The sequence below is a fragment of the Buteo buteo genome, chromosome 20 (genome assembly GCF_964188355.1).
Source record: "Buteo buteo chromosome 20, bButBut1.hap1.1, whole genome shotgun sequence".
In the NCBI taxonomy this organism is placed as follows: domain Eukaryota; kingdom Metazoa; phylum Chordata; class Aves; order Accipitriformes; family Accipitridae; genus Buteo; species Buteo buteo.
This window is the reverse complement of record NC_134190.1, coordinates 27,323,593-27,341,761: the sequence shown is the minus strand read 5'-3', so window position 1 is coordinate 27,341,761 and position 18,169 is coordinate 27,323,593. Positions and strand designations below refer to the sequence as shown.

The 18,169-nt window shown below is 44.9% G+C and overlaps 1 protein-coding gene and 1 non-coding gene across 2 annotated transcripts in view; one reads left to right on the top strand and one right to left on the bottom strand.

Annotated features, from left to right (window-relative positions):
- Positions 1-8,084, bottom strand: part of SEMA5A (semaphorin 5A) — a 328,915-nt gene extending 320,831 nt beyond the window's left edge. Inside the window, exon 1 of the mRNA XM_075052509.1 lies at positions 7,941-8,084. The gene's annotated coding sequence lies outside the window, so the exon portion shown is untranslated. The remainder of the gene's footprint in view (positions 1-7,940) is intronic.
- A 5,078-nt stretch (positions 8,085-13,162) lies between these two features.
- LOC142042515 (small nucleolar RNA SNORD123) lies at positions 13,163-13,231 on the top strand. The gene has a single exon (XR_012653793.1). It is a non-coding gene; the product is annotated as a small nucleolar RNA SNORD123 (small nucleolar RNA).
- Positions 13,232-18,169: the final 4,938 nt, after the last annotated feature.

The window sequence follows — 18,169 nt, the reverse complement described above, 5'->3', positions numbered from 1 at the left end:
CAAGGCTTCACAATTTTAGTTGCCAAATAAGCGAGAAGGAAACAAGGGACTCGAACGTGCCATAAAGCAACATTCCCCACGATGCAGAAAGTGGCAAGGGGAGACGAGCACCTGGCTTGGCAAAAACTGAACCAAATCTGCTGGTTAAACCCAGAGATCACCAGATCCTCAGGTTTCCTCTGTAACCAAGTTCTCTAGACCTGATCTATGGCAATAGATAAATCTTTGAAGGAGCCAGCACGTGCAGAGAGCTGGGAACAAGTGTGGCATCAACTGCTCTGCTCATTTCAAATGCCATCTTCAAAATTTTCAGTGTTGGCATTGTTAGCAATTTGCAGCTTATAAAAAAGGTCAAGGTTGATGAGAGTAGCAGCCAAAAAAAAAACCAAAACCAAAAACCACCTCTCTTCTAAAGGACTTTTTTATGGGGAATGTTAAATCTACAAAATTACCATATACATGCAATTATGAACCAGGCCTGATTTCTACAAACAATTCACAGTAGATCAAAAAGCTAAGTTAAGCACATTATTTGTTCCTCACAAACAAATGGAGCTCCCTATATTTGCAGTTATGCAATTCTTATATTTCCTCTTATTAAAATATCAGTGATATGCCTCTACAACAAACTAGTTGTTTGTTTCAGTTTTTTACCTCCTGGAAGAAAACAATTACAACACAGCATCTCTACACCTGAAGCTGAAGGACAAGCTTCGTCAACAGTCATCCTATAAAAAGACTAACGTGTGTTTTCCCAAGAGGGAGATAGCCCATTGCAGGCAATGCGTTCGTATGGGTACTCAAAGGAAAATAACACATTTGCTCAAGTCATTTTAAGAGCACTTTATGATTACAGGTTTGAGAGACAAATATAAAGACTCAAGTTAAATATCAGAATTAAGTGTTTACCTCTAGTTCAAGACTCTTTTTCTTCAAACGCCGATACTGGTCTCATTGGCCTTCAGATTAAATAAATTTGCAAAACAACCTTCCCTGCCAGTTATAGATAAGCGAGCAAAAATGGAATTTTCTAATAAAAGCTAGTTGCAAACTCAGTTATAGAAAGGATACCGAAGGAAGAAAACAAGGCACTCCATCCAGACCATTAATTCAATTTAAAACAACAGACAACAACAGCAAAAAGAACAGTGATTCAGATGTAGAGCCCAGATCTCTCTTTTTGCCGTTATTGCTAGTTGCACTTTATTTTTGTTACCAGCAGTTAAAGGACAATGCCCAAGTTGCACTAGTTTCTCGTCGGTATTAAAGACTTATCTAATGCTTCAGGTAAGCAGCCTAACACTACGCACACAGGAAAGCGATAGAAGGTAAAAAGGAAAAATCTTACAATTCTCTTGGACAATTCAGGTGAGCCTGTAGACTCTGACCAAGCTTTATGACAGAATTACATCACTTGTACAAGTCTCCAGGGCCTGGGGTAATGCTATTTTAGGACTCATAGACACATTCACGGAGAGATTTTCTCCCCACAAACGCCAACTTCTTCACCTCTCACACGTCTCTAGAACTGTACGCACGAACTCATGCTTTTGGCAGTTCAACGTAGAACAGTTATGTCATTCCATACTATCAATTCCAACAGCATGTTATCAGAAGCCGTTATCATTTTTCAGTAGAGTAAGGTCTGACAGAGCAGCTCTGGAAGACTGAGCTCCAGTTTTTAACAGGTTATTACCCTGAATTTCCCCACTTCCAGACACACTCAAGGGCGATGCAACGAGGCATTGCCTCTCGGCTACCTCAGCCCTCAGCAGATGAGTTTAGACCGCTGGTGAAGACGGGCATACAGCTGTGCCGCAGCCCATCTGCAACCTCCACAAGAGAGCCTGTTGCCTCTTATAAAACTCGCACAACAAGCTGTATGAACACACTTTAAACCACCGAGGCAAAACCCACCAGAGGTCTTCCGCCAGACCTAGATTTCATTGTTATTCAAGGGACTAATCAGAATTTTTATCTAGATACACTCCTCTCCCCTCACCTGATAATACTCATTGCACACCTGCAGTTACACCGAGACCAGTGCCTATGGGGCCTTACTGGGATCACTGCTGGCCATGGGTACTTCAAAGACAAAAGGTGTTTTTAAGAGGATCGGTTCCCTAATACTGTTTACAGTATGGCTCCACACACAGTTACACTGGCACAACTAAAGGACCCAGTAGACAACTGACTGACATAAAGACCCAGAATTGCCAAGGAGGACAACAAATTGTACACCACCGCTCTCTGACCAGCTCCGCATCCTCCACCTGTATCTGCCTGCCTTCGGGAACACGGCATCCACTGGTTTTCAGGTCACAAAGAGCAGCTTTTATTAGAGGACAGGAATTAAGGGGGGTTTCTGGTGGTTTGGGGTTTTTCTTGAAGGATTTTATCAAGTGAGGGTCAGAATACGGATTTGCAGCATCAGAAACAGATGCAAGAGACAACGACAATACCAGCATCATCTTTAGCTACTTCAGCATCACAGCTAGTTCATAAGGCTCCTAAGAGTCATCAGACTCTTGGCCTACCCCAGGCTGACATGCCTTGAGGAGCACTATTGGGAAACAGTCCTCTCTATTCCCTTCCAAAGCTGCAATCCCATCTTTTGGCTAAACTGTGAGTCCCGTATTGCAGTACTGGGTAATGTAACATCAGACACGAGTAGCAATTTTGCGCGCTTACTCTCTCCTAGACATTCTTACTGAGTATTTCAGTATTTCATTGCTTAGGTTTAAAAGATAGCAAGGAAAAGCATGCACTAGAGCAAGAGAAGCTAGATAAATATTAGAATGCGCGCACACACACACACACACACACTGGTTTCGATGATAAAATCTAATAAAACAACCACATAACCCTACTGCAAGTTCAGAATAAGAAAGCAGACAAGACATAACAGAAGAGGCCATCAACAGCCGAACTGCGATTAAGTAAGATACCAGCCCAATGACTGCGGACAATTCCTTTCCACAGCCTCCAACTTTAACTCTGACTTAGTAAAGAAATCCTAAAACTTTGCCAGACCTTGAGAGACACAAGGCAATCCACAAAACCTATCCTCCCATAACTGGCAAGGCCAGCAGTTTTCCTCAAGTAGTCAGCAATTTCACTCCTGTCAGACAAGGTCAACAAAAAGGGTTCACCCCGTACGTCCTCTCCCATACCAAAGTCATTTCAGCAGTGCTGCTAGGGCACACTGCCTAACTAGGGGGGTTGCCAATGCAAAGGTTAGTGGGCTTCCATTGAAACCAGGTCACTGACATGATCCAGATTATGAAAACACACACGCACACAACAGGAAAAAAAAAAAAGCAGCAGTAATTTCTGAAGTGACTTTTTTTATGCTGGAGAAGACGCAGTGCAGAACGATCGCCGAAATTATTTAAAACCACAACACAAGTATTCATTCGCATACCTTTGTAGAGTTCACCAGCAAGAGAAATAAGTGATTCAGCAGCAATCTTACTGTGAGTCAGAAGAACGGGGCCCAAAATTATTAAAATACTCTCTCTCTAGCTACAGAGGCCTCATAGCTAACTTTACGTCAAGGATTCTTGATTTTCAGTTAAACCCAAGTCTAACCAGACAGCACAGTTCAACAGCGTTCTGGGCTTCCACCTAGACTAGCAGTTCAGAGATGGAAGGCAGCAGCAGAGAAAGCAGCTCCATTTTGAAATTAGAGAAGGGCTGGGGAAAAGAAGGTGGGAAAGTCTTCACAATTTGCAGTATGGCCCATCTCTTCAGGCCATCCAATTCACGTTATAAGCCAATCCTGCAGCCGTCACAGATGCTCTAATTCATTCCTCACATGTATTTAGTAAAGCCTAAGAAAGCATCCCAGTATTACAGACAGGGAAGACAGCAACAGGCTGCATTTCAGCATTCTGAAAGTCATAATTTCTGTAAGCTTCTCCTAAACCAAACCAATACTGCTAAGTGATTGCATGTTGCTGTTAATCTAGCGAGGAGTTAAAAAATCAGCAAATTACATGCCAAAGATTCAGAGCTACTCCATCAACAACCTCCAAATGAAACAGTAATATCCAATGCTAGGGTTGGTAGCCACGAAAAAAGGTTGACCTGGGTCTGCCTGAAATGAAGATGCAACAATTCTAAGGTATACTGGAGCTCAGGGATATATCCTGATTTTGAAAATTGGAAAAGGAATTAAAATCTCTGTTATCTTGCTATCACACAAGGAATTTCATAACACAGATGAGCTAATTAGAGATAAGTTTGGAAACGATAATGCAGCTAACACACAGCATTTAATCTTTTTCTAAAACAAATCGTTCAAACTGTTTGAAAATAAAAGATAACCTTTGAAAAGATAAGGTTTAACAGTTGAGTTAAACTCAAGAATTTCACCTGCAAAGGCCTCAGTGCAGACTTCATATCAAACCCAGCTTTCTGCTAGTATGACTGACAAACATCAGCTCCTCTGTGAAGTTGCCTGACTTTGTAATACACATTGGGACACAAGTACAGATTTCTTCCCAAAAGGTCCCCAAAGAGAGGTTTTATTAATACATTTCTACAAAAATAATGAGTACAGAGATAAAGAGCTGATTTATACAGCAGACAATTGGATTGCGTCAAAGTACCTCAGGGAAAACATTTGAGAATAGATGCATGAACAAATCCACTAAATGACAAAAGATTTACATGCTTTATACTTTAGAATATACATTCTAGCAAAAAAATCAGGAACAAGACACTAATTAGACCACAGGTTTGGGGTCATTAGCTTGGTTTACATTAGCTACCTTCCTGAGAAATGTTAAGCAAATATACAATACTTAGATGCAACCTGGCAAATTTCTTAAATAAATCAGACACATTTACGAAGCAAACTAAAATAAAAGCCCCAAGCTTTTTTTTTTTTTGCTTGCTTTTTTTTTTTTTTTTGAACCAGCTGAAGCCGTGACGTGGGCTGGTTTCTGTAAGGATTGCAGAGAGCAGAGTGCCACCTGCCTTTCACAGGTCACAGCTGCAATGCTGCAGCCTGGAAATTAAAACTAGCCTACCGCAAACTGTTGACAAATATATCTCAGAAGGGTCAGTTTGAAAAACGTTTACAGTGTTTGACAAAAAAAAACAAACCAAAAAACCCCACCTCATTCTTCTGAATCCATTACAGCTTTATGCAACACATTAGGAAAGAGAAAATGTATAGTCTGTAACTTAAAACTGTTTCCAAATAGGAACGCATACACATGCCGGAGAGGATTAAAGGATGATACCAATGAGAAACAGACTGATTAACAATAATTTGGAGAAGTCAGCACCGATGAGAACTCCCATTAAACATCTCCATAAAATGATGTTACAGAAAATGAGAAGTTCCTCGGAGCTGCTTCCTATAATTACAGCAGCAGCAATACCAATTCATCTCAGGAGCTGTAGTAACTTTAGGACATATATTACCCAACATCAAGATCATATCAAAATTTTATAAACCAGATGTTAAGTCTAAAGCTAAATCATATATCACGGCTATTCAGAAGTCAGTCATCACAACATATTAACTACTTACTACATACTGCTTTACATTCAACAACACAGTGTTGGATTACAGGCACCCTCCTCCCTCCCCCCCCCCCAACACACACACACTATCAACCGATAGTGCTGGTAGTACACACCTCCTACCAACTGATAGTACTATCAACTATCCACTTACGTGTCCTGCAGCAGGGAAATAACCCCCAGGCAGCAGCAGGAGGGACGCAGCCCTTGCAGACCAGAGCGCAGCAAGGGCTCTGCTCCGGCTCACCCCGGGAGCTCAGCTGCTCCCGCAGCCAAATTCCTTCACGCAACCTCTAACACAGAAACCCAAGTTCGCAGGAGGCTTATGTTGTATTTCTGCAGTTCATGGCTTGTAACGTACAGTTTACTCACCGGAAAGTAATGAACTTCATTCAGTGAAAATCCTGTATTTGTATAGGACTACACTGTATTTGTGTAAGACTACATCAACAGAAGTTAGAATCCACATGGTTTCCCTAAGTAGCTGGGGGCAAAGATAAAAAAAAAAACAACCCACACAACTCACTCTCTTCTGAGAACAGCAGCAATACATAGTTACACCCTTTGCATCTCTGCCCACCAGGAAATGAGTACAACAAACCTGGTATAACCAAAGTTTACGGATCATTACAAAGTGCACGAGCACTCCTACCACCTTGTACGAAAACAGCACTGGTTAAAGATTAAAAGAAATGAGACACTACAGATATTAATGCCTTCAGCTTTCTCAACCAAAACAAAACTGTTACAACATCCTAAGGAATAAGCAGTACGACTTCAAAGCAAGTGTTTACACTACTTAGTTCAAAACAACCTCTCGAACAGAAAAGTAAACTGCCACCCTCCAGAGCAAAATCTTCGCTCTCAGCAGGGCTCCTCACAGCTGTTCAGCATTAAAATGAGAAAACGAGATGAATCCATTAGTAAGTGTAATAAAGTTAGATTATGAGTACCTGCTGGAGAGGAAGGTGGGAACCCGGCACAAGATACACAAGTCTACCAGAATCTTTCAACGAGACTAAGCGAGGTACCTAAGGCCATACCTCAGCCTTTCAAGGCAGCAAGATAGTTTTGACTGCATACACATTATACATATGACATCACCAAGCTCAACAATTCTTACTAAGTCAAACTTTGCAAAACTGAGTCAGAGTCTTACTCACGTAATAACCAGAAGATGCTGAAACTGCTAGCACTAAGATTTGAGTGCAGTTTCCATTATGAAAAAAAATCTATTTTTACAGCACTTGAGCTGGGCTAAAATCACGCCAGCCTTTCACGCAAAAACTCAAACCGAGAGCAGTTCATCAGCTTTCAGAAAATACAGTCTTCAAACGCACTACCTCGGGGCTGCCGGAGCACGCTACTGCCATAACTTTAACAACAGGTTTTAGTTCTAGGGTGTTTTTCTGAGCTGTCATCTTGCAAATTCTATAACCACCTTTGCCAGGGTGCGTGTGCACGCCGCACGGACCTGCCCCGGCCGGGGGGATGCACTGACAGCTCCCCTCAGCCCCGCTGCCCCCCAGGAACGATCCCGGGCAGATCGTCCTCCTGTCAATCTACCGTGCACGCGTAGCATCGGGCACGATACGGCACACCGTAGCCGCTGTCATTTCTCTGGGAAGCGATCCTTGCAAAACGATGGATTAACACAACAGACCGAGGCGTCTCCTTCTGCGTCGCCGCGCAACGGTCACTCGAACTCCGCAATTCTGAAAATGCCAAAATTCGGTTACGCCACAGAGGCGAGCCGGTCCGGTTAAATGAGAGCGACGGCAAAAGTGGGTCGGCACTTCGGGTCCCGCCGCAGGCAGGACCGCCCCGCCGGGAACCCCGCGGTCCTCGGCCAACGGCCGGAGCCTTCGCGCCTCGTCCCTTCTGCCCTCGCCGGCAGAAGAGGCGGCGCGAACTTCGCTCCCCGAAGTGGGACAAAACCCCTCCGAAACGGGCCGGGGCCGCCGGCCGTGCCCCCCCCCCCCCCCCCCCCCCGCAGCCGGGGCCCACCGGGCTCCGGGCCGAGGGACCCCCCGGCCGAGCTGCGGCCCCCCCGGCTCTCAGCCCCGCTGGGGATGGGGCTGCCCGCCCGGCTGCGGTTTCCTTGGGCTGTGGGGTCGGTTTTGGGGTTTTTTTCCTCCTCTTTTCCCCAGCAAACGGGGAGAACGGCCCCCGTGTTGCAAGGCTCGGTGGACTTTCCGTGGTGGGGGGGGCGAGCCGGACCCGAGAGGGGCTCCCCCCCCCCCCCCCCGCCAGCTCCGCTCCGCGCTGCGGCGGCCGAGACCCCGGGCGGCCCCTCGCCCCCCCGGGGCACCCCACCGGCGCCCACGCCGGGGAGGGAGGGAGGCAGGGGGGGACCCCGCCGCGGGGAAGGGGGGGTGTCTCTGTATGGGGGGGGCTGTTACCTGCAGACGCCGTGTAGGGGCTGCTGCACGGCGGCCGCTGCCCCGCCGCCTTCACGCCGCCATGGCCGCAGCCTCGCCCCGCCGAGCCGAGCCGAGCCGAGCCGCGCTCCGCTCGCCGCCCGCTTAAGTTTGGCGGCGCGGGCGGGCTGCGCTCCGGCTCCCACCTCCCACCTCCGCGCACCGGCTCCCCGCGGCACCGCCGGCCGGCACCCAGCGCCCCGCCGCGGGGGCGGAGCAGCGGCAACCGGGGCGGCCGCCCCTCCGTCCTGTCCGTCCCTCCGGCCGCCCCTCCGTCCTGTCCGTCCGTCCCCGGCGATGCGCGGGGTGGGCGCGCAGCCGGCGCTGCCCCGGGCTGGGGAGGGGGGGAGGAGGAGGAGGAGGAAGGCGGGGGGGGGGAATCTCGCCTTAATCCCTTCCCTCCCCCGCGCTCCCCCCTCCGGGCCAGCCGAGAAGTTGCAACTGGTGGAGATATTTGTGCTTGGGGGTTGGTTTGGGGGTCTTTCATTTTATGTTTTTTTTATACATATATATATATATTATTTTTTATTTTTTCCCTTTACTTACAGCAGCCCAAAAAAGCATGACCTGAGGCTTCTCCCCGCCATCAGCTCTGAGCAGGGCGGCCCCAGCGCCGGTACAACTAAACACAAGAAACCCCGGCGAGCTGCGGCAGCGGGAGGGAGGGAAAAGGGGAAGGGGGGGGCGAGGGGCAGCTCTGCGGGGGCCCCCGCCGGACGGGGAGGGCGCGCCGGGGCCGGGGCCGGGGCAGAGCCGCCGCCGAAGCCGGGGAGCGGCGGCCGGAGGAGGCGAAGGGGAACCGGGCGCTGCCAACCCCCCCCCCGGCCCCGCCGGGACCCGGCGAGCCGCAGCCCCGCGTCCCGGCCCGGGGTGTGCGGGGAACGGGCGGGCAGCGCCCGGCGCCGACGGTTTTGCCACCACGTCAAAGCCCGCGGCCGGTCCCTCTCCGCCCCTTCCCCTCCCCTTCCCTCCTCCCTCGGCCGCACGGAGGGACGTGTCAGCCCCGAAAGCCGTTCCCCCGCCGGCCCCCGGGGCGCTGGGACGTGGCAGCCGAGGCCCGGCAGCATCTGCCCCAGGTACGTCCGTCCGTCCGTCCGTCCGCCCGCGTGTCCGCGCTCCCGCTCTTCTCGGTGCATGCCTTTGTGTTTAGCCAACCCATCCGTGCTCAGCCTGAGGCTGTTTGTGCTCGTACGTGTGTTGCGATGAATCCCGTCGAAGTTTTTTGTCGGTTTGTTGTTTGGTTGGGGTTTTTTTTCCCTCTTAACGCCAGCATTTGCACGTTTCTGCTACAAACGGCCGCAGAAACTGGCTGGTGGTGTCTGCAGCGAGACCTCCGTTTAGAAGACCAAAAGCACTGAGAGTTTATTAAAACAAACAACACCAAGGAATTGATCCGCGCTACAGTAATCCTATAAAAATATACTTAATTAAAACAACTAGAATCAAAACTTATCTGCAAGCCAAAGTGTTGCAAATCCAAACGGCCTGAAACAGCCGGCTCAAGGGAGAAGGTTACTTTGGCTGCGTTATAAAAGAAACTTGTTCAGGGAGAAAAGTTAACACAAGTTTGAATTATCACTAAAAATGAAGGTCTGGAATTTGAAACATTCTTTCTGATTGCTTCTTGGTATTAAAAAAAAAAAAAAAAAAAAAAACAAACAACAACCCAAACCACAAAAGCAAATACTAAAGGCCAAACTTTTTTCCATTACAGTCACGTAACCCTGACAGTCAAGGATGTTTCTTTATTCATAACAATACAGTTCTGTAAGACACCAGTGTAACGTATATTTATGTAGGATCACTTTCCTGTGAAATTTCCTCAGCTCCAGAAAGTACTCATATAGAAAATAAAAGAATGCATTTTATGCCTAAAAACTGCCATCAAAGTAACTGCAGATATAGGACAATTCACATATATACTCCGTAACTCGTTTGGAGTGTTCTTAAGACATATCTGTTCACATCAGCAAGTCCTATGCTTTGTATGTATCTCCACCTATCACAATAACTTCAGACTTTTTTCTTTTTAAAGAGCAGATTACACTTCTTTTTCCAGCTGCGGGGGGGGGGGGGAACACCACCAAACCTCCATACTTTATCTATGCAAAGTAAGCAGTGTGTATGCAAAACCAACTGCCAATAAAAAAACATCAAAATTTTAGCACCTGGAACGATGTACATTTTAGCCCCTCACAATTCCTCTGCGGTTTGGCTGTGAAACAATGGGCATACATGTTAAACAAACAAAACCCCAAAAAAACTCACAACATTTATAGCTTTATATAATACCGGATTAATGATGTACAGTACATCCTAAGAAAAATTCCAGTGGAATCATCCCCAGGGGTTTTAAGTCACGTGCTTTATAGCTAACTACCAATCTCATGGAAGAACAGTAATGATGTCAATGCTTAATTCTATTTCATTTTATTTTATTTTGAGAAGCTCATGGGCAAAGATGTATGAAACCCGCTGTGAGATTAACCATGTTTGAAATAAAGCTACAAAATGTAACATTATTTCATGTTACATGTTACTCTGTGCTATGCCTACTGCAGAGTTAAATGGGATTAGTTGAGCGAGAAGAGCGATTTCAGGCAAAGTAATCCCCAGATGTACTCTTGCAAGTAGTGGCTGAGAGTTTTTTGGGTCTGTACAAGTACCTTGCACAGTGGTGCCTCGGTCCCACTGTGCGTTCCTATAATCAAAATAAATAAGGATATCCTAACATAATCTAGAAGTATTATGCTGAGGGTAGGGGAGAAAGAAGCAGAAGCTCTGCTATCATCTGATTTAAGGAAGAAGGAAACCCTGAGAGGGCCAAGTCCCAATTCCATCCAGCCTTCCTTCCAGGGTGGATCACCTTGTTCTCTGCCCTGTATTTCCCCTGTCATTATATTTCTCACTGTTACTAATTCTTAGTCCCTCCTTGCAACAAAATAGAGCCCAGCACGCTAAGGGATGGCAGCGTGTGAAAGTGGTCAGGTCCTGCAGTTGGAAGAGGAATGGCTGCACAGTACCTTCAGGCTTTTGGCCAGTTTGGTGGGAAGCCAGGTTTCAGCTCCTCCCTGTGGCGGCAGGATATAAGGAGTGTTAGAAAGCAGGGAAGGGGGTGGATTTCCATCTGTTTAGGTGGGAAAGCCACGGGATAAGGGAAGGCCTGTCTTCACATTACCCATTAAAAGCACCTTGGCTAGTATGTCTGTCTTTCATCATTTGGAAAAACAAAATCAGATACTGTAAACCCGAAGTTTAAGTTAGGTTAAAAGGAAAAAGGAAAAAAAAAAAGGAGGAAGGAGTTAGCTTCAGTGAAACTGAGCCTTGAGCTATGCTTCCATCGTAGGGAAAAGGGATTGAGAGCAGCCCGGCAGAGAAGGACTTGGGGGTACTGGCGGATGAAAAGCTGGACACGAGCCAGCAATGTGTGCTTGAAAGCCAACCGTGTCCTGGGCCGCATCCCAAGCCGCATGGCCAGTAGGTCGAGGGAGGGGATTCTGCCCCTCTGCTCCGCTCTGGTGAGACCCACCTGCAGTTCTGCGTCCAGCTCTGGGGTCCTCAGCATAAGGACATGGACCTGTTGGAGCAGGTCCAGAGGAGGGACACCAAGATGATCAGGGGGCTGGACCCCCTCTCCTATGAGGAAAGGCTGAGGGAGTTGGGGTTGTTCAGCCTGGAGAAGAGAAGGCTCCGGGGAGACCTTAGAGCAGCCTGCCAGTACCTAAAGGGGGATTATGAGAAAGACAGGGACAGACTTTTTAGTAGGACCTGTTGCAATAGGACAAGGGGTAATGGTTTTAAACTAAAAGAGGGTAGATTCAGACTACATTTAAGGAAGACATTTTTTACAATAAGGATGGTGAAACACTGGAACAGTTTGCCCGGAGAGGTGGTAGATGCCCCATCCCTGGAACCATTCCAGGTCAGGTTGGACGGGGCTCTGAGCAACCTGATCTAGTTGAAGGTGTCCCTGCTCATTGCAGGGGGGTTGGACTAGATGACCTTTAAAGGTCCCTTCCCACCCAAACTGTTCTGTGATTCTATGAAAAGACCTCACTTCCGTCACAATGACAGAGTTCAAAAGCTTTATTTTCATTGCATGTTGTTTTTTTCACTCCATTGAAAACATCAGTTATTTTTGTTTAATTCATGAGAAACATGCAGAGAAAAACTCTGAAACCTCACAGTTAATTGCCTGCTTTTGCTTTTTCAACCACATCATCTATTGCTCAGGAGAAACCCTCCTGGTGACCAGAAACTTTCCAGAGCAGACCAGCCAGGAGCTCAGTGCATGTGAACAAGCTCCCTTTCCTGAACCAGTGGTAAAGAACACAGAGTTTGTGCAGTCTGGTATCTTGAATCCACCTTGCTTATGTGACCTTCCTGAGACCTATTCGTCAAGTCTACATCGCTGTTTCTTCCTTCTTTCCCATTGAGATTCAGGAAAGTATTATTTGGCCTGCTGCATTTGAGTTGTGCGAGTCCTCAGCATTCCCGCCTGCATTGAGCAAAGTCATCTGCCAAAGCTGGATCATCATGAGTCTGCCATATTGGAATGCCATCCTCAGGCAGTTCCCGTAGGGAAGTATGCTGTTAAAAAGCAGGACATGCAAAGCTGTAGCCCTATAGTGTGCACCCCAGTAGCAGACACAAGACAAGTTCAGACTGAGCAAAATTTCAATTGTCTTAGCAAAAGACACTATTGCAATACTTGCTTTAAATCACAGGGAAATAAATGCCAGAGTTACAAACTCTCTCCTGTTTTCTGTCAAATTATTGTCTCGTGTTATGTGCTGTATTTAAAGGTTACACTGACTAGTACCTGTAATATCTATGAATTAGGAACAGTGAGATGAGATGCTAAATTACTTGGCTTTTGAGAGATAGATGTTCATCTGATGATTTTATATTTACCGTTTGTGATCAAAAGAGAATAAAGTAGTATTTCTCATGGTATTTGTATGATTTAAGCTCTTTATAAACAAAATGCTTTAATTTTATCAATGCTTAAGGTGATATTTTCAACACAGCTATATAACATAAATAAATGTGCACTTGCATTTATAAATGTGCGAGCTGATTTTTAATAATTGCCTCTTTCTTTTCATTAAAGTCTCTGACAGATAAGACAGTTAAAGAAGTTGTTATATGAGCCTTAAATAAGGGCTGTCTAACTTCAGGTCCCTAAAAGTAGGCAGATACTTGGTGAAAATGATGAATTCTGGGGTACTGATTCATGTGATCTGAAAAAGCCATCCATTTCCTGATTCACCTTCATATCTCCTCCAGGAAAAGAAGGAATATTTTACAATGAATACCTGCAGTCAAACGATTTTTATGTGTGTGTTTTTCTGTCTTTCAGACACTTCCCAGAACTGATACTTCCAAAATGAAGAGGAAGGTACAAGTGAGAACAAAGAATGCCTTGGAGAAATCCAGTTGAAAAATTTGAGGAGTAGAAATAGTAAGAAAGGTTAATAAGTCTGGTCTCTTAAACAGGTCAGAATTTGGACTGAAATCATGAAAAGTTACAGACCTAAGACATAGGTCCTACTACATTTGAATCTAGATTCAGGGATTTTTAAATTAATACATAATAAGAATATTAGCATGTTTTTTCTTCTACTTTGGATGATAATATATTCTGCTGCCTTACACAACTTCCTTCCATAGACTAATTTACGTTTTAATTTTTTGGTTGTTAGCCCCAAGACACCTCCTTTAAGTAAGCCAGGGTATGAATTAGCAATCTGTTAGTTGCTTCTCTCTGTCTGCAGGTCCGTACTCATTAATATTGGACTCCCGTGTTACTACATCACCCAGCAGTACAAGCGGGATTTGGATAAAGAGTACGCGTGTATGACCTTATCACTGCCCAATGGGCTAAAGCATGGGATCTAGAGCTTACCTGGACTTCAGGCTTTTGTGCTGGCCTTTTTGGGACCATGCAGGTAGAGAAGATACTTAGCGTAACTCCTGCCTTCACAGAATTAGACCATCACAATTTTTAGAAAAAATCTTAACCAGTCTTCATACTTGGGCAACATTTCTGTGACACTGATCTAGCATTAGGAGCCCTAAATCACATTTACCCCCTGAAAGCGCACGGAGCAGGCAGCAAGTGCCAGGCAGCGAGGCGTACAGCATGGGAAGCGACGGTGGAGTTGTCCACGCACAAGAATTTCATAGTAAATTCTCCAAGTAAGCCAGCTCCTAAGTCACCTTGTAAAGGTGATTTAGCTAAACTAAAGCAAACCTCTGTGTGAACATTTTTGTCTTGCTTTGAGCATATCCTAAATCCACTAAAAATGCACGTAAATTAAATTGACAGGAACAAAAAAAGACTAATCAGAAAAGCGTTTTCCTATAAAGAGTCTCACTAACGGTCTTTAATGAGGGTTCATTTACAGCTTTATTTGAGCACAGAGCATATTTGTGTGACTAAGATCTCTCTCACCCTGAGGCCTTTCACTAAGACTCAAGGTGAACACAATAAGCTAGAAGTACTTGTCCAGAGGGTTTACGTAGGAAGTAAGACAGTCAGGAGCTTAACAAGATGCATGGCATATTAGAACAGATCCATTTTTCCAGCTATACATTCCTTATCAGATCAGATCATTTATAGTAACAACAATAAAAGTTACAAGTCGATTCAAGTGATTTTTTAACTCAGTTGCTCCTACACTGTGTTCAGTTGCCTGTTAGGAAAAAACTAGATGGAGTTACTTACCACAGGTCTTTTTAGTCTGGAATTGTTAAAAACCGAAATGCCTAACATCTTGCAAGTGGCTATAGAAGTAGTATTAGGCAAAGACAAAAGGAAAAACAAATTAAAACTAATGAGTGTTTATCACTGAGAAATTAAAAAAAAAAAAAAAAAAAAAAACTCCACCTTCTGAATTCCTTTACTTTGCTGATTTCACTTGGATGCTAAAGCACCCCCCTCGCAGTCTGGTCTGTCCCATCCCTGCTCTGACTCGTGTCCGACTAGAGCAGTAGGGCTGTGAGGAGGTACCTGCGTCATCCGAGACTTGAAAGCAAGCCTAGCCCGCAGCCCGGCAAAGTTTTTGTGCATCTCGGTTGGCACTTGTGGATTTAGCCTGTTCTGCCTGTCTCCATTGAAGGTCAAACCTGTGAATGTTAAACGTACACGAGGGAGATTCCCCTACCAAGTGTCATTTACAAGAGCAGATGCTGTGGGCTGTGAATTAGGGACAGTGGATATTGGTCTCACATCATGCTGCTGTTAATACCCCTGCTTGTATCTGATCGCTGCCCCAAATCCCTCCCATATGGTACACAAGTGTAAGTGTCTTTATTTTTTTTTAATGTTTTTCAAAAGTCACCTATAAGTAGCACCAAAAATATGTGCAAAATCTGTGTTGAGCTGAACTCTCTGCAGTCATACCTTCAGCCTTCATGCAGTGCTCTGTCCCCAAGCGATGCTCAAACCAAAGGGATCGATCCCACCATTTCCCAAATAGCTGTGAACTTTGCTGGCAAAGTATAGTGCATCTGTTTATTGCAGGCAATCCATTTAAAAGTGTACAGCTACTTTCTACTGTAAGTTGTTTTTTCATTCAAATATGCATAAATCAGCCTGCATTGTAACTTTGTCAGTTCAGGGTGTAAGGAAGATGATGTTCCTTGATGAGCAAAAGTAGGAAGCAGTAGCATTACAGGAAGATGGAATTAATATGCACTTGGTGATCCTAATTCTAATACTACCTAACATCTGAGTGTTTGAGTTATTGCCCTTAGCATTCTGCTACTGTCAGATGTTTGATGCAAGTTCAACTATTAAATTTGTATCCATCTTATTGCTTTCCATAGCCTGAAACAGTTGTAATTATTGAAATTATTCAAATCAGTATTGTATTCAAAATGTTTTTATTGTTTTTTCTTTGTATTTTACTTAATAAAAAACTGCTCTGTTAAAAATATTGTGTGCTAATTATTTGGCTGGACACATGAAAACATGTAAGAGAGTTTGCTGAGGAAGGCAACACCTAGTCTGAGTCAGGTGCAAGAAGCCAGAATTTGATTTTTTAAACCTAAAGTTTCATAAAATAAGCCTCATTGCAAAACACTTGCAGGAGGAGGGATGTCCAGACATGCTATCAAAGAGTTAGAGCCACTTTTTTTTGTGCAGTTAGCCTCAGCTCCATTTGGATTACTAAGGCTTTTTACCACATAACGAGACTTGGGGGTTCATTAAAGAGACCAGGTTAGAGGAAGGAAACTGAAGCCAACGTTAACCTTGGAAGTCCACCATCATGCTTTAAATACTACCAGAAGATACCAAAAGACCAAGACTGTAATGTCTACACGCCTTGAAGAACCTCTTGTCTCTAATGGACATTCTCAATTCCGAGCAGAAGCTGAGGGCTTGCGGAGCGGTTGGTGTGTGCACTCATGGTGCTATATAAACATAATAAGGTTGTTCACTGTTGGTACTCTCATCAGCCATATGTTTACAAAGACTTTAAAGGCTAAAATTTTAAAAGTAGTTGTAGCATGACAAAACTGCTAATTGAATTATTTGCATAAAAGTGTCAGATTTCAATCAGGTTTGGCAGCTGTGGACAAAGATTCTAATTTAAAAGACAAGAGTGAGTAAAGGAAGAAATACATAGGAGCTACATGGCTAACACTATCTTTTTTATTCTAATAATAAATTCCTTCTACTAGCAAAAGAAGAGTGTTAATAATAGGACTCATTCAACAAGTAGAAAAAAAACTTGAATTACCTCAAGAAAAAAGGAGAAAAAAAAACCATTAATCCAACTGCAGCCCAAAGCCTCCACACCTGCCGACATTCTTGACTCTTCACAAAAATAGGTTATGTATTTATGCCCCAAAGACACAGCAACTTGGACCACAAGATGGGAACTAATTCTAAAGTGAAGGACTTTTCTGAAGAAAAATCTTCCCAAAGCCGTTCATTTTGAGCACTTAGTAGAAGTGGATAACTAGAACAAAAGAAGAGACATGTTCTTTCCAAAGTGTGTACACAGAGGAGAAAAGCAAGCAGTCACTCAACCTTGTGTATGAGTGGCAGCTTCTGGCTGTAGCATGACAAATCATCTAGCAAAAAAAAAAAATCTGACGCATATTCATTAGCATCAGGTTCCGGGAGAGTTTTACACAGCGATTTCTCCATGAGACAGAAGCAAATGCAGCGTCATAGCAGCTGCACATGGCAACAAGCAGCTCTGACAAGCTCTCCCGAAGCCTGCTTTCCCCAGGCTGTGCCTGATGTCCGAATGGTGAAACCCCCAGGTCCTCCCGCGTTCCATGCACCGGGAAAGGTATGACGGACGCACCTCCAGCCCTCGCGTTCTTGCTGCTTTCCCCAGGTGCCCGGGCTCCTGCCCTCCCAGCCTGCCCCCAGCCTGGCCGGTCCCTGGGCAGGGCAGAGGCGCGATGACCGGGCTGGAGCGCGGTGCTGGCCGAGGGACTGCTGCTGACCCCCGGTTCTCACGCGTGCTGCTGCTTCCAAGAGAGTGGCAGGGGCAGAAAACGTGCTCTGTGCTCCGGATGGGACTCTTCAGTGATTTCAAAGACTATTAGAGATTAAATGATAGCTTAATCATCATTTTAGGCAACCGGGGTAAATACTGAAGCTTTTTTAAATCCTGACATTGTATTTTCGTAAAGCAACGTCTTTGTTGTGGGGCTTTTTTAATTAGATAGATGTTTTCTCAAATTAGAGAAACAAAGCAAATATTTGCATGTATACCCAAAGCTTAATGAAAAGCCAGCGAATAAATATGTTCTATAATCATCTTTGCTCTTTGAATGTTTATTTAATTCACCTGATTTTCCTTCTCCCAATTTGCAAAGCACTATTGTAAAAGGAGGGGCAACGAGGCCTAGATATATGTATAGGATAGCCACACTTAGCTACTCTTCTTTTTAAAAAGAAGTGGTCTCAGTAAGTCAGCTCACTTGGAAGAACCAAGCACAGAGCAGCTCTGAAAGACATGTCAGACTGTGGATTTTGTTGCCTTTGTATGGTTCAGGGAGTTCAGTGTAGGAACTCAGGTTTGGTATAGATGTATTAACTATTGGTTTTCTAAACTATTCACGTTGTTAGTTTTTTTCTTTTAGAGAGGGAACTGGAGAGATGTTCTATTGTTTGAGGCAAAAAGCATATGAACTGGAAAAGTTCTTTACGGTCATAAATGCTTTCATTCTGCTGCTGTGAC